The 26,093-nt window shown below is 47.1% G+C and overlaps 1 protein-coding gene and 1 long non-coding RNA gene across 2 annotated transcripts in view; one reads left to right on the forward strand and one right to left on the reverse strand.

The window, feature by feature from the left end:
- The window catches only part of LOC130474227 (uncharacterized), a 263,869-nt gene extending 260,392 nt beyond the window's left edge, over positions 1-3,477 (forward strand). The window contains exon 2 of the long non-coding RNA XR_008933227.1: positions 3,326-3,477. This is a non-coding gene — a long non-coding RNA (uncharacterized LOC130474227). The remainder of the gene's footprint in view (positions 1-3,325) is intronic.
- PLXNA4 (plexin A4) overlaps positions 1-26,093 on the reverse strand; it is a 587,111-nt gene that overhangs the window by 423,907 nt on the left and 137,111 nt on the right. The gene's annotated exons all lie outside the window — the stretch shown is intronic.

Genomic DNA, 26,093 nt, shown 5'->3' on the forward strand with positions numbered 1-26,093 from the left:
GGAAGAAAAAAAAGTTAAAGTTCTCCTCCATACATGGCCAAGGAAGTCACTGTTGTATGAACAACCAGCCTCATAAGTTGTCTTCCATGGCAGCCTTTTAACAACATTGACCTCGAGAGATGCCAGACGCCAGATGGGACCTGGGGATCCCCTGGAATTACAGCTCATCTCCAGAGTACAGGGATCAGTTTCTCTGGAGAAAAAGGATGCTTTGGAGGGCGGACTCTATGGCCTTGTACCCTACTGAGGTCCCTGTCCTCCCCAGGTCCATTCCCAAAACTCCAGGACTTTCCCTAACTGGAGCTGGCAACCTTATTGGTCCCACGCACCCCCGCCAGTGGTCAAGGGGACCTGGCAACCCTACAGTGACCCTGAACCTGGTGGAATGCAGAGAACTTACCAGCTGCGACTGGCTGGGCATGGGCCTACATGTCCCTCGTGAATAATGGCTTCATTTATTGCAAATTCTCTTTTCATTTTGCTTCAATTAAGTCGCTGGGTAAAATCAATCACACCCCTTCTGCGGACACTAAATCTTCCGATGGGAAAATATTTGCCCTAAAGCTGGCAGCTGGGTCTCTCTGGATATTTGAATAAAAGTCCGGGGAGACCAAAAGTTCAGCAAGGAACGGGGGAAAGGGGCCACGGAGGTGTGTATTTGACGAGTCCAGAGAGAGTGGCAGGAAGAATTTGCAGCTATGATCAAGCGGACCTTACAGGAAACATCAATCACCAACTTTTATAGGGAAGAATGATGAAAACTTCAGTTCCACAAGGATAAAATATCTCGAGCTAGCATGTTTCAGGCACCTTTGTGAAATGGAAAGAAAATTCGAAGGGAGGGTTCAATGGCCAGAATGAAGGGCAGTAGCTATGTTTGGTAACGTCCAGATACCTTAAATCTACAGGGCAAAAGGAAAAAACACAGATTCTGCTACTGGGTACAGATCTCAGTTCCCTATAAATATCATTTTAAAAAAAATGAGTTACTAGTCCTCATGAATGCAAAGACGCCTTTGGGAGTATGTAACCATGGCTTACTGAATTCACAAATAGCAAAGTAGTAGCAGAAAAATTTCCAGTGGATGGGGTGAGATTTGAGTGCCCGGTAGAATTCCTTGGCCTTCCCACACAACAACCTCAGGCAAAATAAATGCAAAACAGCAATGGGAAAATTGCAGAATATATTACACACATGTGCTTTATGTTGCATAATTTATACGGGTCACAAAAGACAGCTTCATCTTGCTGAATTTGGGTTGTTGTTTTTTTAAGAAGAAGAAGAACAAGAAGAAGAACAAGAAGAAGAACAAGAAGAATTTTTATACGCCAATTTTCTCTACCCTTAAGGAGTCTCAAACTGGTTTACAGTTGCTTCCCTTCTGCCCTCCCTGCGACAGACACCTTGTGAGGCAGGTAGAGCTGAGAGAGTTCGGAGAGAACTGTGACTAGCCCAAGGCCACCCAGCAGGCTTCAAGTGGAGGAGTGGGGAAACGAACCCAGTTCTCCAGATCAGAGTCCACCGCTCCAAACCACCGCTCTTAACCACACTCGACACCACGCTGGCTACTCTCCGCTAGAGGTAGACGAGACCGATGCAAGCCACTTTGGGTCCCCATAGGTGGAGAAAGGCAGGATATGTGAAGTACAAATAAAACAAAATATATAAATTAATTGGGCTGACTTCCATATTTCTCGCTTCCCAAACGGACTCCGGCAACGGAACGTTTTAATATTTGCCACAGCCCCGCTGATGGAGCCGCAGGCATCGTCTCGGGGTGCTGATCTGGCCCAGGACTTTACAGTCTTTCGTCTTTTCCTCCATGCGCCGTACCGCAAGCTGATGTCAACGTCACGACGTGCATTCAATATGCATCCAGTTGATCGATAAAAATGCATCAAACGGGATTCAATCGCCCAACAGGGACTTCTTTTCACTCTGCTCGTAAACTGCCGCAAAGCCGCACGGCCTGGCAAGGCGCCCTGTTGCTCTCCCGCCTCCTTTCTGTCCCTCGGTATGCAGACAACCGCGCGCATCCCTTCCTGTGTGGCGCACCACACACGCTCCCCTCCTCTCCCCTGGCCACGGCTCGGGCTGCTTCCTAAATTATTAAACACACAAACTTGGGCCAGACATTAATATTTCATTCTCAGTTTAGATGCTTGATCAGAGATGCCGGCGGCAGAGACAGCCAGGAAATGAAGAGGCGGGGGAAGCCAAGCAGAATTTCTTGCAGGGGTGAGGAAACGTCTCGCCGGGCCCTTCGATCTGCCTCGTGTCCCCTCCTTCCTATAGTACCATTTGGGGTTTTCCCAGACGCAGCTGATGGAACTGCAGGACTGCTTGGCTGTTGCGCTACGTGGATGTGCTCAGAGTGGTGTAGTGGTTAAGAGCGGTGGATAGGAGCGGTGGACGCTAATCTGGCGAAGCGGGTTGTTTTCCCCACTCCCACACATGAAGCCTGCTGGGTAACCTTGGGCTATTCACAGCTCTCTTAGAGCTCTCTCGGCCCCACCCACCTCACAAGGTGTCTGTTGTGGGGAGGGGAACCAACTCCTCCTCCTCCTCCTCTTCTTCTTCTTCTATTACTAATAACAAATGCTTCTGTTTCTCACATTTCTATCCTGCCCTTTCTGGAAGGCACTCAGGGCAGTGTGCTTGGTCCTTCCCTTCCTCCACTTTCTGCTCTCAACAGCCCTGTGAGGTAGGAGAGGCCAAAGAGAGTGACCGGCCAAAATCATCCCATGAATTGGCATGGCAAGTGGTGACTCGAACCAGATCTAACCACCAGACTACACCAGATCTAACCACCAGACTACACCACCAGTGGGCTTTCTAAAGTGCTCCGTATAAATGGTTTCACATCTCTATAACAACCCATGAAGGCACCTCAGTTTTACTGGCAGGTACCAAAACAATCTGCGGACTTCGTGGAGCGTGGCTTTTCTGCTTCCCTCTCCAGCTGCAGCCTGGAAGTTTGTTCCTGGGGGTCAGCAGAACCCACAATTCGCCTGTCTGTTACACAGGGTGAAGACCCCAGACCCAGTCCTACGTTATCTGTCATGTGTGAATCGCTGCCAGTGTTCTGAAATTAGGCTCTTGGGTTTATCACCAAACTGGCGTGGTGGAAAAAACTCTTTGACTGAGCAGACGCCACTGATCTGAACACTGAAGAGCTTCCAATTTAAAAAACTCTCCTTGTAGATGTTGATCCATTCTTAGTTTGGTCGATTTGGGTGGGGCCCTAGCCCAGAACATTCCTGGTTCTTTCAAATTTGCTCCATTTGTGGACACTCTCTCTTGCTTTCTCCTGGCCAGCAGAAGCGAAGAAGAAGAAGAAGAAGAAGAAGAAGAAGAAGAAGAAGAAGAAGAAGAAGAAGAGGAAGAGGAAGAGGAAGAGGAAGAGGAAGAGGAAGAGGAAGAAGAAGAAGAAGAAGAAGAAGAAGAAGAAGAAGAAGAAGAAGAAGAAGAAGAAGGAGGAGGAGGAGGAGGAGGAGAAGGAGGAGGAGGAGATTTGGTTTTCATATGCTGACTTTCTCTGTATTTTAAGGAGTCTCAAAGTGGCTTATAATCACCTTCCCATCTCCACAACAGACACCTTGTGAGGTAGGCAGAAGCATTTCTGAAGGAGGAGAAGGAGGAGGAGGAGGAGGAGAAGGAGAAGGAGAAGGAGAAGGAGAAGGAGAAGGAGAAGATTTGGTTTTCATATGCCAACTTTCTCTACATTTTAAGGAGTCTCAAAGCGGCTTGCAATCACCTTCCCATCTCCACAACAGACACCTTGTGAGGTAGGTGGGGCCGTGAGCAGGCTTCACGTGGAGGAGTGGGGAAACCAACCTGGTTCTCCAGATTAGAGTCCACTGCTCTTAACCATTACACCACACTGGCTCTCAGATCATCCTGGCTTTTCCTGCTAACTGAGCCCTCTTTAAAACCAATAGAAGAAGAAGAGTTGGTTTCCATACCCTGATTTTGTCTGCTTTTAAGGAGTCTCAAACTGGCTTACAACCACCTTCCCTTCCTCTCCCCAGATTAGAGTCCACCGCTCTTAACCACTGCACCACGCTAGCAGATAGACGTCCTCGGTTCTCTTTGATGTCAAGGCAAGGTCACCTCCCCCTGCCAGAATCAGCAACTTTCTGACCAGCTCTCTTCTCCCGGCAAGAGATTAACAGTCTGTTTCTAATCTTTTATGGGGTTCCCCCGCTATCATTTTCACCCTCCGCAGTCAGTTATGCGGTGCCTTGTCGATGGTTATTGGCGTTTTCCAATTATTTTTGTGACACTCTCTGAAATACATTTGTATATGAAAAGGCGCTCGATGCGTCTCTGTTCCACTTCACCCAGCGCTGCCATTCTCTCATTACTGGCAGGTCGTTCCTCTGGGGTGGAACATGCCCGAAAAATGTCAAGGCGGGCCCTCTCTTATTCTCCCAAACCTTTGCTGTATGTCAGTTCGCCAGAGCAGTGGGAAGTGTTGGAATCCCACTCTAAATCCATCCTGATTTTTGCCGAATGGCCACTTAATTCTCCAGTTGAAATGAAGGGTGAACCCTCTGTATGAACTTAATTTCAGTTCACTGCCAATCTATGCCCTGAAACATCTGGAACTGGTCATAATTTGACAGGTAACACTGGGCTATCTGCTGGATTCAAGTCCAGTAGCATCTTAGAATAGGGTTGCCAGGTCCCTCTTCACAACCAGCGGGAGGTTTTTTTGGGTGGAGGCTGAGGAGGACAGGGTTTGCGGAGGGGAGGGACTTCAATGCCATAGAGTCCAATTGCTAAAGCAGCCATTTTCTCCAGGTGAACTGATCTCTATCAGCTGGAGATCAGATGTAATAGCAGGAGATCTCCAGCTACTACCTGGAGGTTAGTAATAAGCTAGACTCTACTCAAACAAAATAGCTTGTTCAAGAATATGAGATCAAGATATAATGTACTGCAAGTCTCTCGTAGCATCCACCTCTACAAGGTGCAAAGGTACACAACAAGTCCACAAATGCTGTCAAGCCTGCAGTGGAGCTAGAGATTTATGAGCTGCTGGCGAAACGTCAGGAAAGAAAATACCAAGACCACGGTCACACAGCCCCGATAACCTACAAGAACCAATTTATGAGTGTTGTTTTGCAGTACATTATATCTTCCTCTCATACTCTTGAACCAGCTATTTTGTTTGAATAGAGTCTAGTTTATTCCTATACTGCTTTTGTACCACTTTATTGGTATAGAGGTGTGAGTTTGTATACATACACTACCTGGAGGTTGGCAACCCTATCATAGAAACCAACAAGATTTTCGGGATATAAGAGTATAGACATAGTAATTATCTAGTAGGATAAGAGAGACATAAAATAAATATATATAATCTATGTCAAATAATAAATACTAGAGTTGAAAAAAAAATAGGCGTGATAGCCGGGAGAAGTAATATGGATAGTTTAACAGTTTTTATATAGATAGTCAAGACCCTATAGAAGAAAGTAAAGTATACACGTAAGTTTTATTGACGAGCCCCGTGGCGCAGAGTGTTAAGCTGCAGTACTGCAGTCAAAAGCTCTGCTCACGACCTGAGTTCGATCCCGACGGAAGTCGGTTTCAGGGAGCCGGCTCAAGGTTGACTCAGCCTTCCATCCTTCCGAGGTCGGTGAAATGAGGACCCAGCTTGCTGGGGGTAAAGGGAAGATGACTGGGGAAGGCACTGGCAAACCACCCCGCAAACAAAGTCTGCCTTGGAAACGTCGGGATGTGACGTCACCCCATGGGTCAGGAATGACCCGGTGCTTGCACAGGGGACCTTTACCTTATAAGTTTTATTACTACCACATAAAGTAGATTTTAACATAATTTCAATGGTTAGTCTTAAATGATATATAACAGCACATAAGGAAAAAAATAGATAACATTATAACATGATAGTCTGGAAAGGAAGGTAGTAATAGGAATTGTTGGAAATAGTTGGTCATTGTTGGAAAAGTTGGTCAATGTAGGAGACAGTAAGGCGCAGTTGCTGCGCTGTCTTATGTTGCATGTTATGTAGTTAGGTTATATGTTAAGATGTATGCTTTGTTTCATGCGTATGTTGAATATAAGTTTAAAATAAAATTTAGTAAAAAAAAAATCCGAAATATGAGCTTTTGACTGTCAACGCTCCCTTTGTCAGATACAATTGGAAAGATTGGAGTCCAGTAGTACCTGAGAGACGACCAAGGTTTTAAAGATATAAGCCCTGAAGAGTCAAAGATCCCTTTATCAGATACAAGTAGGAAAAACACAAGTCCAGCAACACCTTATAGACCAACAAGATTTTCGGGATATGAGCTTTTGACTGTCTACGCTCCCTTTGTCTGATACAAGTAGAAAAGATGGGAATCCAGTAGTACTGGCTGGCCACTTTGAACACATGAACACATGAAGCGGCCTTATACTGAATCAGACCCTTGGTCCATCAGTCAGTATTGTCTACTCAGACTGGAAGTGGCTCTCCAGGGTCTCAGGCAGAGGTCTTTCACATCACCTTCTTGCCTAGTCCATTTAACCGGAGATGCTGGGGATTGAACCTGGGACCTTCTGCATGCCAGGCAGAGGCTCTACCAGTGAGCCACAGCCCTTCCCCTTTCAGACGCATAATGCTGGAGAGGACGGACACTCGGTCTGATCCATCTGACCTAGAGTTGCCAGGTCCCTCTTCGCCACCGGCGGGAGGTTTTTGGGGCAGAGCCTGAGGAGGGCGGGGTTTGGGGAGGGATGGGATTTCAATGCCATAGAGTCCAATTGCAAAAGCGGCCATTTTCTCCAGGGGAACCGATCTCTATGCAAATTTACAAGGTTTCGCAACTCTTATCCTTGTTGCGCTAATTGCATTAGCTTCATATTCAGTGTTCCAGGTACCACTCCCCTTTTGGTATTGTATACTTAGTACCTGGAGGTTGGCAACCCTAATCTGAGCTCTTCCTATATTTGCTACCATCCTTTTGAACAGCTGTGATTCTGTTCCAGTGGGGCTTATGCAAGAGAAATGGACAGTGGATTGAGGAAGGGGGGGGGTTGCTTGAATCTTTCTGAAAGCAAACAATTAGGCGTCTTCAGAAGCGAGCACAGCTTGTACTCAGTTTATAGAAATGAACAGAGGAAAGCATCAAAAAGAGCCAGAGCGGAAAGCGATGACACGGCAAGCCACGGAGCTGCTTTGTTTGAAAAGATGTCCACCTCCGCAGGCTCCGAACAGAGACTTCTAATGAGCAGGACGCAGGAGCATCCAGTAATAAGGTCTGCCAGACACGTGCTGCCTGCAGAAAAGAGAGCTGCTGGACCATTTGGAAGCGGACAATTTGGAAGCAATTTGAGGGCAAGCCTTCGTTGAAAGCCGGATTCCATTAGCCGTTGCCATTATTCAAAACATTCGTAAAGTAATCAAGGGCTTTTTTGTTTTTTAAAAAATTAGATTCGCATTACATTTTCATCCATTAAATCGCATTGCGGGCCGTTGATGGTTGTGAGGCCATTGGGGCTGAGATCCGAAAGGGGCCGACTCAACCGATTTAGACTCAGGGGTTGCTCAGGTGAGCAAGAAAAGTAGTGAGCAGTAACCCCCCAAGCAAAGCATTGCGTGCTTTAGCTGGTTAATCCTTCCCTCAATCAATTCCAGAATCTACCTCCTGCATTTCTCCTTTGCCTCCAACCTCTTCAGGAAAACTATGGTTTCCATATATGGTGGAATCACAGAGTTGGAAGGGACCACAGGGGTCATCTAGTCCAACCCCCTGGACAATGCAGGAAATTCACAACTACCTCCCCCTACACCCCCAGTGACCCCTACTCCATGCCCAGAAGGTGGCCAAGATGCCTTCCCTCTGTTTGAATTATTCTGTTCGTCTGTTTCATAGGGTGTCCCCTAGTATTGCGGAAGGGGGAAGTAAGTTTCTGTCTAGCCACCTTTATTGACACCTCCTATCCTTAACAGCCTTGCTCAGGTCTTGCAAACTGAGGACCGTGGCTTCCTTTATGGAGTCAATCAATTCATCTCAGGTTGCATCTCCTGTTATTATAACTGATCTCCAGCCGATAGAGATCAGTTCCCCTGGAGAAAATGGCCGCTTTGGCAATTGGATTCTATGGTATTCAAGTCCCTCCCCTCCCCAAACCCCGCCCTCCTCAGGCTCCACCCCAAAAGCCTCCTGCTGGTGGCGAAGAGGGACCTGGCAACCCTACAGGTAATATCTATCTTGTTTACCTATGCTTTTAATCACATGCATTTAAATTGCTTCCTTCTGCTATGTAGGGTGGCCAAGTCCAACTTTGGAAATTCCTCGAGATTTGAGGGTAGAGCCTGGGGAAGACGAGATTTGGGGAGGACAGACCTCATTAAGAACATAAGAACATAAGAAAGGCCCTGCTGGATCAGACCAAGGCCCCTCAAGGCCAGCAGTCTGTTCACACAGTGGCCAACCAGGGGCCTCTAGGAAGCCCACAAACAAGAAGACTGCAGCAGCACCATCCTGCCTGTGTTCCACCGCACCCAAACTAATAGGCATGCTCCTCTGATACTAGAGAGAACAGCTATGCAGCATGACTAGTATCCATTCTAACTAACAGCCATGAATACCCCTCTCCTCCATGAATATGTCCACTCCCCTCTTAAAGCCCTCCAAGCTGGCAGCCATCACCACATCCTGGAGCAGGGAGTTCCACAATTTAACTATGCGCTGTGTGAAAAAATACTTCCTTTTATCTGTTTTGAATCTCTCACCCTCCACCTTTAGCAGATGACCCCATGTTCTAGTATTATGGGAGAGGGAGAAAAACTTCTCCCTGTCCACTCTCTCCAAACCATGCATAATTTTATAGACCTCTATCATGTCTCCCCTTAGCCGCCTTCTTTCCAAGCTAAACAGCCCTAAGTGTCTTAACCGCTCCCCATAGGACAGTTGCTCTAGTCCCCTGATCATTTTGGTTGCTCTTTTCTGAACCTTCTCAAGCTCTGTAATATCCTTTTTTAGGTGTGGTGACCAGTATTCCAAGTGTGGTCCCACCATAGATTTGTACAAGGGCAGTATGATAGCAGCAGTTTTATTCTCTATTCCTCGTCTAATTATGGCAAGCATGGAATTTGCCTTTTTTGCAGCAGCCGCACACTGGGTTGACATCTTCATTGAGCTATCCACTACCACCCCAAGATCCCTTTCTTTTTGGTCTGTCGCTGCCAGCACAGATCCCATCAGTGTATATGTGAAGTTGGGATTTTTTGTCCCAATATGCATCACTTTACACTTACTCACATTGAACCTCATTTGCCATTTTGATGCCCATTCTTCCAGTATGCAGAGATTCCTCTGGAGCTCTTCACAGTCCGATTTTGTTTTAACCACCCTAAATGATTTGGTGTCATCTGCAAACATGGCTACTTCACTGTTTAACCCCAACTCCAGGTCATTGATGAACAGGTTGAAAAGCACCGGTCCCAACACAGATCCCTGAGGCACCCCAGTGCTCACATCCCACCATTGGGAGAACTGACCATTGATTCCTACTCTCTGCTTCCTATTTTTCAGCCACCTCTCAATCCATAAGAGGACTTGTCCTCTTATCCCATGACTACGAAGTTTGCTTAGCAGTCTTTGGTGGGGGACTTTGTCAAAAGCTTTTTGGAAATCCAAATACACAATATCTCGTTCCTGTCCACATGCTTATTGACGCTTTCAAAAAACTCTAATAGGTTAGTGAGACAGGGCCTACCCTTACAGAAGCCATGTTGGGTTTTGCCCAGAAGACCTTTCCCTTCTATATGCTTGACAATTTTATCTTGAATAACGTTTTCCACTAATTTACCCGGAACAGACGTTAAGCTAACTGGCCTGTAATTTCCTGGGTCCCCCCTGGAACCTTTTTTATAAATGGGTGTTACAATGGCCATTCTCCAGTCCTCTGGCACAGAGGCTGATCGAAGGGACATATTACATTTCTTTGTTAGAAGTTCAGCAATTTCCCATTTGAGTTCTTGAAGAACTCTAGGATGAATACCGTCTGGTCCCTGTGACTTGTTAGTTTGCAGTTTGTCTAGACGTTCTAGGACTTCCTGCCTTGTTACCACTATTTGCCTCAGTTCCTCATTCTCCCCTCTCAAAATCTCTGTTCAGGAGAAGGAATCTGCCCTGTATCTTCAACAGTGAAGACAGATGAGAAGAATTCATTTAGTTTTTCAGCAATCGCTTTATCCTCCCTTAGAGTTCCTTTACTCCCATTGTCATCCAATGGTCCAGCCGCTTCCCTAGCTGGTTTCCTACTCCTAATATACTTAAAGAATTTCTTATTGTTTGTTTTGATGTGTTTAGCAATATGCCCCTAAAAATCTTTTTTTGCATCTCTAATTATCTGCTTGCATTTCCTTTATGCAAGTTTGTGTTTGCTTCTGTTCGCCTCGTTTGGGCAAACCTTCGAGTCTCTGAAGAAAGACTTTTTTTCTCTAATTGCTTCCTTCACCTCACCCGTTAGCCATGGTGGTGACCTCTTGGACTTATTACTACCTTTCCTGACATGCGGTATACAAGCTAGCTGAGCCTCTAGCAATGTGGACTTGAGTAACCCCCAAGCCTTTTCAAGAGATTTAACCCTCCTAACTGTTCCTTTCAACTTCCTCTTTACCAGTTTTCTCATTTTAGAGAAGTTCCCTCTTTTAAAGTCAAAGGTAATTGTGTGAGATTTCCCAGTCACTTTCCCACTTGCATATAAATTAAATTTGATGCCATTGTGATCACTATTGCCAACTGGCTCAACTACATCCACATCCCGCACTAAGTCACTGGCAGCACCACAGAGTATTAAATTCAGGATTGCCTCCCCTCTGGTTGGGTCCATGACCAACTGTTCGAGGGCACAGTCATTTAGGATGTCTAAAAAAATTATCTCTTTGGCTTGACTGGAGCATACATTTATCCAATCAATATGAGGGAAGTTGAAGTCTCCCATTATTACTACTTCATTACCTTTACATGCTTCCCTAATTTCATTCTCCATCTCAACATCACCCTGAGCCATTTGGTCAGGGGGTCGATAGAACGCCCCAGTACTAAATCACCTTTGGGGCCCGGAATTGTCACCCATAAGGATTCTGTGGACGAGTCTGCCCTTTTTATGGTCTCTAGCCTATTAGACACTATGCCTTCCTTGATATACATAGCAACACCCCCTCCAATACGCTCTTCCCTGTCATTTCTATACAGTTTTTAACCAGGGATGACTATCCCACTGGTCCTCTCCCATCCACCAGGTTTCTGTAATGCTCACTATATCTATGTTTTCTCTTAAAACCATGCACTCTAATTCCCCCAAGAGTTAGGGACCAGGCAAGCAGGTGATGTCAAAGACCTCTGCCTGAGACCCTGGAGAGCCGTTGATAGTCTGAGTAGAAAATACTGACTCTGATGGACCAAGGGTCTGATTCAGTAGAAGGCAGCTTCATATGTTCATATGGTCATAGCTGAGACACCAGATGAAGATGCATCCACCCCCTTCAGGGATCAATGGCCACATCAACTGAAGAGAATAGACATGTCCAATGGTGATGGGGGCAGAAGAATCCCTGAAGGTTAGCTACTGGACAGCAACAGTAGTAGAAGGTGTCACTGGTGGAGGATCTTCCCTAGACAACAGCAGTGCCACTACAGCTAACTCTGGTTAGTACTGCGCAGAAGAAGGCAATGGTAAACCACTTCTGACCAACCCTTACCTTGAAAACCCTATGATGCTGGGGCTAGACAGCCATTTTATCTGGCTCAGTACGGCCATGGCTCAGCGCGTTCTTACGGGACACTTCTGCAAGGAGCTTTCAAACTCACCTTGACATTTATCCGGCGGCACCCAGCAGAAGACAAAAGACACAGGCTCGGAGAAGAGATGGTTATTCTGATTAAGGGGAGAGGAGGCCCTGCTAACAGGAATCACACAATCAGGGCTGAATTTAAGTCAAAGGTCCTCGCTCAAGCTCTCCTTCGGGAATCCTATTATCTGGTCTCCCCACTACGCACACAAAAGGCAACCTCAGATGATTATCTCCCAGCTTTGTGAAAGTCACAAAGAGAAACGTATACTCTTTCCACTTGATCTCAAAAGTCTCACCTCATCCTCACCAGAACAAAAAACGGCGCAGAGAAAACAGGGGGCGGCCGGGGGGGGGGGGGAGGCTGCTATAAGATTTTCCTTATTACCCCGAGCCTCTGTTCTTTTTCCAAAGAGTGCTTCAAACGTGATTCCCAGATGGTCTCCAGTGCAGGAAAACTTCAAGCGCCAGACCTGTGCAGATTCAGCAGGGGACCTCTCTGCACAAGAATATACATTAGACAAACAGTAAACCGGCAGCCCAGAGTTTTCCGCGGAAAGCTTCTTTGGTGTGGGGCGGGGGGCAATTGGAAGTGGAGAAGTGGGGGGGGGGACGCAAGTCTTTCTCTGACTGACTTTTCCAGCCCCAAATCATTCCCCCAAATCTCCCCCCCCCACCTCCACTCCCCTGGTCCTCCAAGTGTGCGTCTTATCCTTCCCCTTTAGAAAAATAATCACAAACCTTCTCCAAAGGGAGAATTAAAAAAGAAACAGGGAAAAAGTTCCAGGAATTTTGCAGAAACCTGAAAAGAGGTTACTATAAGTAGCAAAATACTGCCAAAGAAGTTGTATATTTCCCTATCCATTGAAGGGAATCTATGTTTTTGTTGGAGGGGGGAATAGAGGGGAAGGCTTAGAATGATTTGTGACTACATTGAGTATTTCCAGCTCCTCTGCCAAGGAGCCGACAGCAGCAAATTAGGTTCTCCCTAGCCTCGTTTTATCCTCACAACAACCCTGTGAGGGAGAATAATCTGAGACACACTGTGACTGGCCCAAGTCCATTGTAGAATGACATCTGAATACAAGTGCCTTACATGCTGCTATTAAAGGCATGAAGACTCTTTTAAAACTATGACGGCAACACCGTTTTTACTGCTGCAAGATTCTTCTTCGCTCCATCGCCATTTCACCTTACAGTCAGGAGATAATCAAACACAAGGAGCTTCAGGGAAGATAAATTCTCTGCCTTACATCTACAACCTCTGAGTATGTACAGAGTGCATTTTATTTAATGACTAGGACCTGGAAAACCCAGCTTCACGTGAACACATGGAGCTGCCTTGTACTGAATCAGACCCTTGGTCCACCAAAGTCAGTACTGTCTACTCAGACCAGCAGCGGCTCTCCAGGGTCTCAGGCAGGGGTCTTTCACATCACTAACTTGCCTAGTCCCTTTAACTGGAGATGCCAGGGATTGAACTTGGGACCTTCAGCATATCAAGGAGATGCTCTACCAAAGCCCACTCTGCCATGGAAACTTGCTGGGTGATCTTGGGTCAGTCACACTTTCTCAGTCCCGACCCTGGCTAGTATTTGGATGGGAGACCTCCAAGGAATACCAGGGGCAATAGTGGAGACAGGCAATGGCCAACTACCTCTGCACGTCTCTTGCCTTGAAAACACTACAGGGTCGCCATAAATCAGTTGTGACTTGACAGTTTAAAAAAAATCCCCACCAAATCTGGCATTCAGGATTAATTATTCAGCATGCACTAAGAAGCAAAGGATTTGAACATCTTTGGACACATTCACAGCTTTTCTTAAAGAGAAAAAACTAAGGGCTGAGTGTGATCACTGGAGTTCTGAGGAATCTAAGAAATTTCAGAAGTCGGGCAGGATTATCCATGGGAATTCTCACTGCCGCCAACAGGCAACTCACAATGAAATTCCTCCAGCAGCAGCAGCAGCAGCAGCAGCAGCAGCAGAAGAAGAAGAAGAAGAAGAAGAAGAAGAAGAAGAGGAAGAGGAAGAGGAAGAGGAAGAGGAGGAGGAGGAGGAGGAGGAGGAGGAGAAGGTTGGTTTTTATATGGAGACTTTCTCTAACTCTTAAGGAAGAACCAAACCGGCTTACAATCACCTTCCCTTCCACTCCCTACAACAGACAACCTGTGAGGTAGGTGGGGGGTGAGAGAACTGCGACTAGACCAAGATCACCCAGCAGGTTTCATGTGTAGGAGCGGGAAAACTAACCCAGTTCACCAGATTAGCCTCCGCCACTCATCAAACCCAGTTCTCCGGATCAGAGTCTGCAGCTCCAAACCACCGCACTTAAACGCTACACCATGCTGGTTCTAACACCAGGAAAAGCATGAGCTATCAGCCTAGTAGCTCTTTGCAGGCCTGTCCTCATCAACTTCGCAGATTTTTTTGCAAAGATCAAATGTTGCTCTGAACTTCGTAGAGGGAGAGCAGAATACAGACAGAATAAACCACCCGACTTGAAAGCTGCGTAGCCTCTGTGGTCTTCCTGACGGTTAGCGTCTCCGCAATTGTGCAGATGAATCATACTCTGTGTCACCAAATACACCAGCAGGAGCACAGCAGGTACATACAATTAGCTCTCGTAAAACATCTCTGAGATGCAGCCGGTCAGAGACGTTTCTGCTTTGCTTTAAGGGCGGGTTCCGTGTGTTTGCAAACCCTTTCTCCTGCTCCCCCCACCACCCTGCCTTTGTAGCTAATTAGACAGATTTCTCATGCAGTGATTTGGAATCTGCTAATTATCCCAGAATCTGAATAGTAAGGGGAGGAGAGAATTCTCTCACTTATTAGCCCGGCACAAGGAAGGGGAGGACAATCTTAAGGTCAAGAAGCTGCCAGTTGTAAAGTAAAACCTCAGGAAATAACTCCACTATGGGATTTCAAATCATTTTTCTCTCTTTCTCCAAACCTATCTATCTTCCTCCTCGTCATCATTATATAACAACAACAACAACAACGAGGAGAAGGAAGGAAGGAAGGAAGGAAGGAAGGAAGGAAGGAAGGAAGGAAGGAAGGAAGGAAGGAAGGAAGGAAGGAAGGAAGGAAGGAAGGAAGGAAGGAAGGAAGGAAGGAAGGAAGGAAGGAAGGAAGGAAGGAAGGAAGGAAGGAAGGAATGTTGATGAATGTATGGAAGTACGAAAGGACAGAAAGGTAGATGTAGATAACAATGATGACAGACAGACAGACAATAATAATGAGGGATGGATGGACGGATGGATGGATGGACAGATGGATAGATAGATGGATAATGTTGATGAACGGACAGATAGATGGACAGACAGATGACGACTACGAGGATGACAGACAAAAATTAATAATGATGGATAGGATGGATAGGATGGATTGGATGGATGGATGGATGGATGGATGGATGGATGGATGGATGGATGGATGGATGGATGGATGGATGGATAGATAGATAGATAGATAGATAGATAGATAGATAGATAGATAGATAGATAGATAGATAGATAGATAATGTTGATGAACGGACCAGTGGACGGACGGACTGAGGGACGGAGAGATGAACAGACAATGACAGACAGGCAATAATAATGATGGACGGATAGATAGATAGATAGATAGATAGATAGATAGATAGACAGACAGACAGACAGACAGACAGACAGACAGACAGACAGACAATAATAATGATGGACGGATACACGGACTACATGATGATGATGATGATGATGATGATGATGATGATGATGATGATGATGAAAAAGAAGAAGAAGAAGAAAAAGACAGATAGATAGGGTCGTCTGTATAGGGCATGTAGATGGATGGATGGACAGACGGACAGATAGACAGATGGCACCTTAATGGTGCACAGCTGTGTGGTTCAGGGACTGTTCTGCACAGCTGTGAGGGCGATAGGATTGCTCTCTCTCCTTTTTTAAAAAAAAGGAGAAACCTTCAAGGTCTGACTCGGCACAATCCATAATTCACATCACCACTACAGCCAGCTTCTCCAGATCTTTGTTCATTTGGCCCTTTGCAGGATGCCAACAGCCGAGGTGCCAAAAGGCAAGGGGTACGGTGGGCACATCAGAAAGGAGGGGATGGAAACGAAAAGAAAATTAACCACCAGCCAAGGCAGTCAATTCCACACAGTTTGCTGCAGGCTTGATTTGTTCCCATTCGTAGCTGAGCCCGGCCTGTAATTCAGCTTTCTTCGTCGGTCCCTGGCACCAACCAATTCCAAAACCGGCTGCCGGCCCTTAAGAGAATGGGTACCAGACCTCCCGCAAAGATCTCGATCTAGCACCAGATCCCTTGAAGAACTGGCCGTACAACATAATGCAAAGAGAGTTGAATTATCATTTTTTTAAAAAAACTGCTTTAAACTGCAGGCTAGCAAAAACAATGCGGAGAGGGGGAAAGAAAGAAACAAAGAACTAAAGAACAGCTCCATTAAAAGCTACTGAGAAGCGGGAGAAATTACTGCCTCTGGAACCTTGAAGCTTGCCAATTTTCTGCCAGTTGCGACAGATTTGTTCTAGTCTGGGAAAGAAAAGGAGAGTGGAGGGAGAAAGGATGGGGTGAGGGAGGGAACGCTAATAACAGAAGACAAACAACCGTGCAAAATATTCTGAAATAAAGGTGGCTCGGAGTAGATTCCCTGGCACGAGTCCTTGACGGGCATTTGCGGGGCGGGGGAGAAGGCAACTGAAGGCGAACACGTGGGGTGGGGGGACCCGGCAAAGTAATTGCAGGTTGACAGAAGAAGAAGAGCCAGACTGATATATGCTCCAAACTCTCCTGATTTGCCAATAACAGGTCCTATTTTCTGGTCTACATCCCAGAATAATTACTGTCCCTATTCTGGCCTGTCTTGAGAGGTGCCTAATTAAATACTGACATACTCCGCATTCTCCCTCTTCAGAGCTCAGCTCCCACCCCAGGTCCTCTAGAAGTTAAATCTCAGAATGGGGATCAGACGCATCATATCTCCATCACCCAGGCGTGGAATGGGGTAGTGTGTAGTGGTTAGTGTGTCTGACTGGGAGTTCGGAGGATCCGATTCAAATCAGATGAGGAAGCTAGTTGACTTTGGGCAAGCTTCCCCACAACAGACACCTTGTGAGGGAGGTGAGGCTGAGAGAGCGCTAAGAGTACTGTGACTAGCCCAAGGTCACCCAACTGGCTTCACGTGGAAGAGTGGCGAATCAAACCCGGTTCTCCAGATCAGAGTCCGTCGCTCCAAACCACCGCTCTTAACCACTCCACCACTCTGAAGAGCCAGCCAGTTGCTCTCCTTTCTCTTTTTTTTTTTTTTTTTTGCAGCTGCCATCAATATTATGGGACCACATCCAGGGTGGTTCCAAGCTCCTGTGGCCCCGTTACCCCACGGCGTGGTAGAGAAAGTCAGCAGATAAAAACGAACTCTTCTTCTTCTTCTCCTCTGATGGCGGTGAGCTAAGTAGTTGCTAGTTCCACCGCAAAGCTAGGGGAGCCCGGCTGACGGGCCGTGGGGAGAGCACGCGTCTCTGGTGTGGCTGGATTTCATCCCTCTTCATCCCGCTGATGTTACAGCATGCTAACTAGCAAAGACAGGATTTATATCAAGGGGGAAGGCACGGAAGGGAGGGCGGCTTTTGGTTCAGAGGCCAGGCGGCTACGACATGCCGCAGACAGCAATTAAAACCCTGACGAGGAAGGAAAGGAAAGGAAAGGATGGGTGGAAGGACGACTGGGGGGGGATAAAACAAAAGCTTGCATTACCAGGGAAGACAGCCGCAGGCAAGGCAGAGGTCTTACTTTATCCCATGCATTTTAAACATAAGAACATAAGAAAGGCCCATCAAATCCAGCAGTCTGTTCACACAGGTGAACCAGGTACCTCTAGGAAGCCCCCAAACAAGACTGCAGCAGCATTGTCCTGCCTGTATTCCACAGCACCCCATATAATAGGCATGCTCCTCGGATACTGGAGAGAATAGGGATGCATCATGACTAGTATCCGTTTCGACTAGTAGTCATGGATAGCCCTCTCCTTCATAAGAACATAAGGAAAGCCCTGCTGGATCAGATCAAGGTCCATCAAGTCCAGCAGTCTGTTCACACAGTGGAGAACCAGATGCCTCTAGGAAGCCCACAAACAAGACGACTGCAGCAGCATTCTCCTGCCTGTGTTCCACAGCACCTACTATAGTAGGCATGCTCCTCTGATCCTGGAGAGAATACATATGCACCATGACTAGTAGCCATTTTTACTAGTAGCCATGGATAGCTCTCTCCTCCATGAACATGTCCACTTCCCTTTTAAAGCCTTCCAGGTTGGCAGCCATCACCACATCCTGTGGCAGAGAGTTCCACCATTTAACTATGCGTCATGTGACGAAATACTTCCTATCCCCCCCCCATTTTGCTTGTTCTCTAGGAGACCCAAGGAAGTGACACAGCAGAGAGACATCCTTGTACTCTCGTTCCATCTTCAGGAGGGACCACGGCTCAGAGGGAAAGCATCTGCTTGGCTTTCAGAAGGCCCAAGGTTCGATCCCAGACTTCTCTATTTAAAAGCATCAGGTGACAGGCGACATGAAAGACTTCAGGGCCTGAGGCCCTGGAGAGCATCTGCTGGTCTGAGTAGACAATATTGACTTCAACAGAACAACGACTCATCAGAAGGCAGCTTCAGAGGGCAGTGGAATCAGCTCCCTAGGGAGGTGGGGAGCTCCCCCTCACTGGCAGTGTTTAAGCAGAGGCTGGACAAGCACTTGTCAGGGATGCTCTAGGCTGATGCTGCATTGAGCAGGGGGTTGGACTAGATGGCTTTCTGGCCCCTTCCAACTCTATGATTGATGTGTTCAAAGTAAAAGGGGCGGAGAAGGCCCTCTGTTTCAAGGACACCAACCGGGGGGAAAGCATTATGTCCCATAGGGAGGCAGTGTGGTGAAGTGGTTAGAGAGCCAGACTAAGACCAAAGAGAACTAGGTTCAAATCCCCTCTGAATGATCCTTCAGTCGCTCAGCCTACCCTACCTCGTAAAGTTGCTGTAAGGATTAAAAGCAGGGAGGATGATACTCTAAGCTTCTTGGAGGAAATGCAAAACATTAAAAATAATACAAATATAAATACAAAGATCTGCGTGCCATTGTGTGTGTGTAAACTGCCAGCAAGCCACAGCTAATGGTGACCCCATAGGGTTTTCAAGGAAATAGACCCTCAGAGGTGGTTTGCCATCGCCTGCCTCTGCATAGCAACCCTGGACTTCCTTGGTGGACTTCCACTCAAGTACTAACCAGGGCAAGATTGAACCTTGACGGACCAATGGTCTGATTCAGTATAAAGCAGCTTCATGCGTTCATGGGAACAGCTCTGGCCACTGCTGCCATGTCAAGGGACACCGGGAACCATGGGAAATGTAGTTCTAGCAGCAGAAAGAAAGAAAGAAAGAAAGAAAGAAAGAAAGAAAGAAAGAAAGAAAGAAAGAAAGAAAGAAAGAAAGAAAGAAAGAAAGAAAGAAAGAAAGAAAGAAAGAAAGAAAGAAAGAAAGAAAGAAAGAAAGGCTGCCAACTTGGAAGGCTTTAAGAGAGGAGTGGACATGTCCATGGAGGAGAGGGGTATTCATGGCTACTAGTAAAAATGGATACTAGCAATGATGCACACCTATTCTCTCCTGGATCAGAGGAGCAGGCCTATTATATAAGATGCTGTAGAACACAGGCAGGATGGTGCTGCTGCAGCCGTCTTGCTTGTGGGCTTCCTAGAAGCACCTGGCTGGCCAATGTGTGATCAGACTGCTGGACTTGATGGGCCCTGATCTGATCCAGCATTGCTTTTCTTATGTTCTTAATATCATTATAGAGTACTTGATAATGCACAAAGACAGTAATTGCTTCCTGCTTTGGCTCTCAGTCAGCTTTCTTGACCTTTCGTGACCTACAGACAAGATCGCTGGTCCCCATCTGGCAAACTCTCTCTCTCTTTAGCTGAATAAACCTCCTTTCCATTTCCTCCATTTGGTGTTCCTGGCCTGGTTTGTGGTTGGAGGATTGTTCCCCAAGGTACGCGGCCATCTCCCGAAACCCACTCCAAACTGGCACGCGTCGCCACCACCACAAGAAGAAGTTCTGGCATATGACGGGAAGACAGACACTGCTCAATAACAGCCATCTGGAGGGAAAGATGGACTATAGATGGAGGGAGGGAACAGGAAAAATAAAGTAAACGGCAGTCATCTCCCTGGTTCTCGCCCCTCCACCGGTCAATTACCGGCATTCAATATTTTCTAGACGTCCCCGCGAGTTCCTCCTTTCCTGGCGCCCGTTTCCCAGTCTCCGCGCGTCCCCCTCTTTGGATTTTTAAAAACACACACTGCTAATGAGCCAGTTACCTCTTTGGCAAGCAAACAAACAACCCTATGCCAGGGAGACGGGCCCGAGATCTCCCCTGACGCCGCCGGGGCAAAACACCCGCCGCGGGGACTCGATCCACGTCATCGGGGCACGGGAGAGGAGGAAAACAGCCAGACCTTGGGGAGCTGGCAGGGAAGCGGGGCGGGAGGGGGGGACGCAGCTTCGTGAATGGTGAAGCCCCGCAGAGGCCGCACGATAGCCGTGAATGAGTCTTCCCTCCTCCTCCCCGTTTGGGGATGAGTCAGGTGTTGCCTCCAATTCAAGCTTTCTGGCATCCAGCTCCTCCGGGAGCCCCCCCCCCTCTTTGGAAAGCCTGCCTTCCCCCTGGCAGCCTGCCAACCTCCCTCCGCCCCCCCTCCCCATCTGCCATTGTTTCCCATCCTTTTAGAAAACAGTGCGGAGAACAATTAGAAAAGATAACGAAGGAGAATTACATAATTACAGGCCGCCGGATCCAGAGCTGGGGAGGGGGATTCCCCCCCCCCCGCAGCTTCGACCCAGTGTGCCAAGGACAGGCCAATCGACAGAAGGCAAACACGCACTGGAGATGCCCCGGGTGCTCTTCTACGAGTGTCGTAGAAGGGGGATTTGGCTCAAATGGGTGGAGACAGGCTTACAGCCAAGCAAGAACCAATTCCACCCATTTTTTTATGTGCCAAGATTATCCTTTTGAACACCTGAATGACTGGCAGGCTTTTAGAAAAAAAAATCAACAGGTGTGGATTTCCCCATCTCATGCCCAGAGGGGGGGGAAATCAGCATGACCTCTCTTGGGTATCTATTTGTGGAAAGCACAGAGCCTGTGTCTTAGAGAGGGAAGAAGACGAAGAAGAATCATAGAGTTGGAAGGGGTCATACAGGCCATCTAGTCCAACCCCCTGCTTAATGCAGGATCAGCCTAGAGCATCCCTGGCAGTTGTTTATCCAGCCTCTGCTTCAAGACTGCCAGTGAGGAGGAGATCACCACCTCCCTAGGTAGCCGATTCCACTGTCAAACAACTCATACTATATATATTAAAAAAAAATCCGAATATCCAGCCAGTACCTTTCCATCTGCAATTTAAACCCATTCTTGCGAGTCCTATCCTCTGCTGCCAACAGGAACAGCTTCCTGCCCTCCTCTAAGTGACAGCCCATCAAATACTTAAAGAGAGGAAGAGGAAGAGGAAGAGGAAGAGGAAGAGGAAGAAGAAGAAGAAGAAGAAGAAGAAGAAGAAGAAGAAGAAGAAGAAGAAGAAGAAGAAGAATTGGTTTTAATACCCCAATTTTCTCTATCTTTTAAGGAGTCTCAAAGCGGCTTACAATCACCTTCCCTTCCCCACCCTACAACAGACACTTTTTTGTGAGGCAGGTGGGGCTGAGAGAGTTCAGAGAGACTGGCCCAAGGTCACCCAACAGGCTCCATGTGGAGGAGTGGGGCCTCAAACACGGTTCTCCTGATCAGAGTCCACCACTCTTAACCACCACACCATACTGGCTCCAAAGCGCGACAAGGGCAGGATTTGGGTCCAGCAAAGCTGTACTGGAATTGCAATGCACAGTTGCTTTGCACATTATGTGACCCCCTATGTGGAAGGCATGGATTTCCAATATAAAAGTCAGTCAGGGGGACTCTAGACTGTGTGGCTAAGAACGCTTTCTATTTCCGCTCCAATAGGAAACCTCCCCCTGAATACTCCATTCCGATTTGAATTCCCCATGCCGAATAATGGATTTGTGTGCCTTTTCTTTTTTACCCGTTTGTATTCCATTTAGGGAGTGGAAGGCGGCACGGTAGAGCCTGATCTCGCCAGATCTCAGAAGCTAAGCAGGGTCAGTACTTGGATGGGAGATCACCAAGGAAGACTGAAGAGGAAGGCAACGGCAAACCACCTCTGCTTCTCTCTTACCTTGAAATTCCCTCGCTGGGGTCACTGTAAGTCAGCCGTGACTTGACGGCACTTTACACACACATTTCATTTGAGTTTTTATTGATTCCTTGCGGTGTTTTCACAGCCCTAGGCAGACAGCAGAGTCCTGATCATTCAACAGAGAGAAAAAAATGGACTACTGCATAAATACCATTTTACTCAATATAAACTATATTGGTGCCTTCTGCAGAGGAAGCTCCATCCATAAACAGAGAAAAGCAGGTACAGTGTACTTCTGATGCAAGCAGGAGTCTAGATCCCGTCACTGGGGACCACTGGATAGGGTGCTAGGTTTTGGGATCCCAAAACATAGGAGTAAATCCTCAACTGAGTTCAGCATTTTGTCAGCTTCACTTCCCCAGCTTAAAAATGGGGAAGGTGACTGCCTTACAGGGTTGTTGTGAGGATGCACATAATGAAGACTGGAAAACATCACACATTTTAAGTCCCATGACCAAATCTTGCATAGCAACATCCAGCTATGATACGGTATGCAATGCACAAATGGGTGTGCTTAAATGGCGTCAAGTTGCTTCCAACTCATGGCATCCTATGAATCAATGTCCTCCAAAACGTCCTATTCTTAACAGCCTTGCTCAGGTCTTGCAAACTGAGGGCTGTGGCTTCCTTTATTGAATCAATCCATCTCTTGTTGGGTCTTCCTCTTTTCCTGCTGCCTTCCACTTTTCCTAGCATGACTGTCTTTTCCAGGGACTCTTGTATTCTCATAATGTGACCAAAGTACAACAGTCTCAGTTCAGTCATTTTAGCTTCTAGGGTCAGTTCCGGCTTGATTTGATCTAAAACCCACTGGTTTGTTTTTGGGGGCAGTTTATGGTATCCGTAACACTCTCCTCCAACACCACATTTCAAAGGAATCTACTTTCTTCCTATCAGCTTTCTTCATTGTCCAGCTTTCACACCATACATAGTAACAGGGAATACGATGGCATGAATTAACTTAATCTTGGTGGCCAGTGACACATCCTTACAATTTCAATTGCCTCATTGTCAACCTTAAAGTTGAGTAATTCTCCTATAGTCATTACTTTTCTCTTCTTGATGTTCATCTGTAGTCCTGCTTTGGCACTTTCTCCTTTAACTTTCAATGCACTAATACCTATGGTTTTATTTTCTGTGAGCCACTGTTGCATATTCCCTGGCATGGGACTCAGCAGGTTTTTGAACAATTAGGATATGTCTGTAAAAGGAAAACTGAGTCGGGCATTTTGTGCCAGAGTCACTGTAAAATGTCAACCCAGCCACTGCTTTGGATCTAGGATGGGTGTTCGCAAAATCACCAAGGCTTAGACTGGGCAGCCAGTCAGCCAACTTGGCCTTTGGATGAGGAACTCTAGACTACTGGTGCATAGAATCATCGAATCATCGGGTTGGAAGGGACCACCAGGGTCATCTAGTCCAAACCCCTGCACAATGCAGGAAATTCACAACTACCTCCCCCCCCTACACACACACACCTAGTGACCAGATGATGGCCAAGATGCTCTCCCTCTCATCATTTGCCTAAGGTCATAGAATCAGCATTGCTGACAGATGGCCATCTAACCTCTTCTTAAAAACCTCCAGGGAAGGAGAGCTTACCACCTCCCGAGGAAGCCTGTTCCACTGAGGAACCGCTCTAACTGTTAGAAAATTCTTCCTAATGTCTAGACGGAAACTCTTTTGATTTAATTTCAACCCATTAGTCCTGGTCCGACCTTCTTGGGCAACAGAAAACAACTCGGCATTCTCCTCTATATGACAGCCCTTCAAGTACTTGAACATGGTTATCATATCCCCTCTCAGTCTCCTCTGCAGGCTAAACATACTGAAGCAGAAGATACTTCAGAAAAACTCAGGGGGTATCCATCACCTTTGACCACAGAGGGTACCCATTCGGAAACAGCTAGTTTCATCCATGGCTTGGAAGCTACTACCATTTTGTGGAAAGTCCCCAATGCTTTGCTGTTGGTCCCATCTGCCATGGTGGTCCTTTGGTTGAGATATACCCACTGCCTGTTCTCAAAACTCCAGGAATTCCCACAGCTCCCACAAGCTTGGGGACTCCTGACCTATGTGGTTTGCATCACTTATAGGTTGACACATTCCTGTTGGCAACAGGGACACCATATTAACCAACAAGCCTGAAGTATGCAAATTAAGAAAACTAATCCTCGTTCCCATTGGTTAACTTGGAAGTTGAAGACACAATCACTCTTGCTTATGAAGTAATGCAAATAAATTTTTAAAAGGCTCCAAGCTGGCTTGACTAGACAGTCCACTTTTAAAAGGCAGGAGGGCTGTATGAACAGGCAGAGCCCTTCCCAACATGACCATCCTCGTGCATTAACACGCCCCCCTTTGGACTTGGTCTGGCGTACAATGCCAAGAATCAAGCAATGACATCTCTCCTTATACCATCTTTGTAAGCATCTTCAAGGAGCAAACACAAAGGGTTGAGCTGCGCTGAGGGGTTGGAAAGGTCCTTGGACCAGTGGAGGAACCTAGCCCCAAAACAGAAACAGAAAACATGAAGGTATGGCCAGAGGGGGCAGCAACCACCCCTCAAAGAGGAGGATTCGGTTGCAGGAGACAAGGAAGAAAACGACCAAACAGGAGGAAACAACGCCGGCCCACAAAACGGAAGCCGTTACCTGCTTTCTTCCTCTTCATGGAAGAGCACCGCCCTCAGCTCAAGCGTGAGCACCCAAATTGGACCGTAGTCCAGATGGCCAAAAAGCTTGGGGAGGCATGGCACCAACAGCCATGTACCGAAAAAGAAAGGTACATCAAGAAAGCGGCACAATTATGCAATGAGGTTGGAATGGTCCTTGGACCAGTGGAGAAACCTAGTCCCAAAACAGAAACAGAAAACATGAAGGTATGGCCAAAGGGGGCAACAACCACCCTTCAAAGAGGAGGATTCGGTTGCAGGGGACAAGGAAGAAAACAACCAAAGAGGAGGAAACAACACCGGCCCACAAAACGGAAGCCTGCTTTCTTTCTCTTCATGGAAGACCACCGCCCTCGGCTCAAGCATGAGCACCCAAATTGGACCGTAGTCCAGATGGCCAAAAAGCTTGGGGAGGCATGGCACCAACAGCCATGTACCGAAAAAGAAAGGTACATCAAGAAAACGGCACAATTATGCAATGAGGTTGGAAAGGTCCTTGGACCAGTGGAGAACCCTAGTCCCAAAACAGAAACAGAAAACATGAAGGTATGGCCAGAGGGGGCAACAACCACCCTTCAAAGAGGAGGATTCGGTTGCAGGAGACAAGGAAGAAAACAACCAAAGAGGAGGAAACAACACCGGCCCACAAAACGGAAGCCTGCTTTCTTCCTCTTCATGGAAGACCACCGCCCTCGGCTCAAGCGTGAGCACCCAAATTGGACCGTAGTCCAGATGGCCAAAAAGCTTGGGGAGGCATGGCACCAACAGCCATGTACCGAAAAAGAAAGGTACATCAAGAAAACGGCACAATTATGCAATGAGGTTGGAAAGGTCGTTGGACCAGTAAAGAAACCTAGCCCCAAAACAGAAACAGAAAACATGAAGGTATGGCCAAAGGGGGCAACAACCACCCTTCAAAGAGGAGGATTCGGTTGCAGGGGACAAGGAAGAAAACGACCAAAGAGGAGGAAACAATGCCGGCCCACAAAGCGGAAGCCGTTATCTGCTTTCTTTCTCTTCATGGAAGACCACCGCCCTCGGCTCAAGCGTGAGCACCCAAATTGGACCGTAATCCAGATGGCCAAAAAGCTTGGGGAGGCATGGCACCAACAGCCATGTACCGAAAAAGAAAGGTACATCAAGAAAACAGCAGAATTACGCAATGCGGTTGGAAAGGTCCTTGGACCAGTGGAGGACCCTAGTCCCAAAACAGAAACGGAAAACATGAAGGTATGGCCAGAGGGGGCAACAACCACCCCTCAAAGAGGAGGATTCGGTTGCAGGAG

The sequence above is a fragment of the Euleptes europaea genome, chromosome 3, assembly GCF_029931775.1.
Source record: "Euleptes europaea isolate rEulEur1 chromosome 3, rEulEur1.hap1, whole genome shotgun sequence".
Lineage (NCBI taxonomy): Eukaryota > Metazoa > Chordata > Lepidosauria > Squamata > Sphaerodactylidae > Euleptes > Euleptes europaea.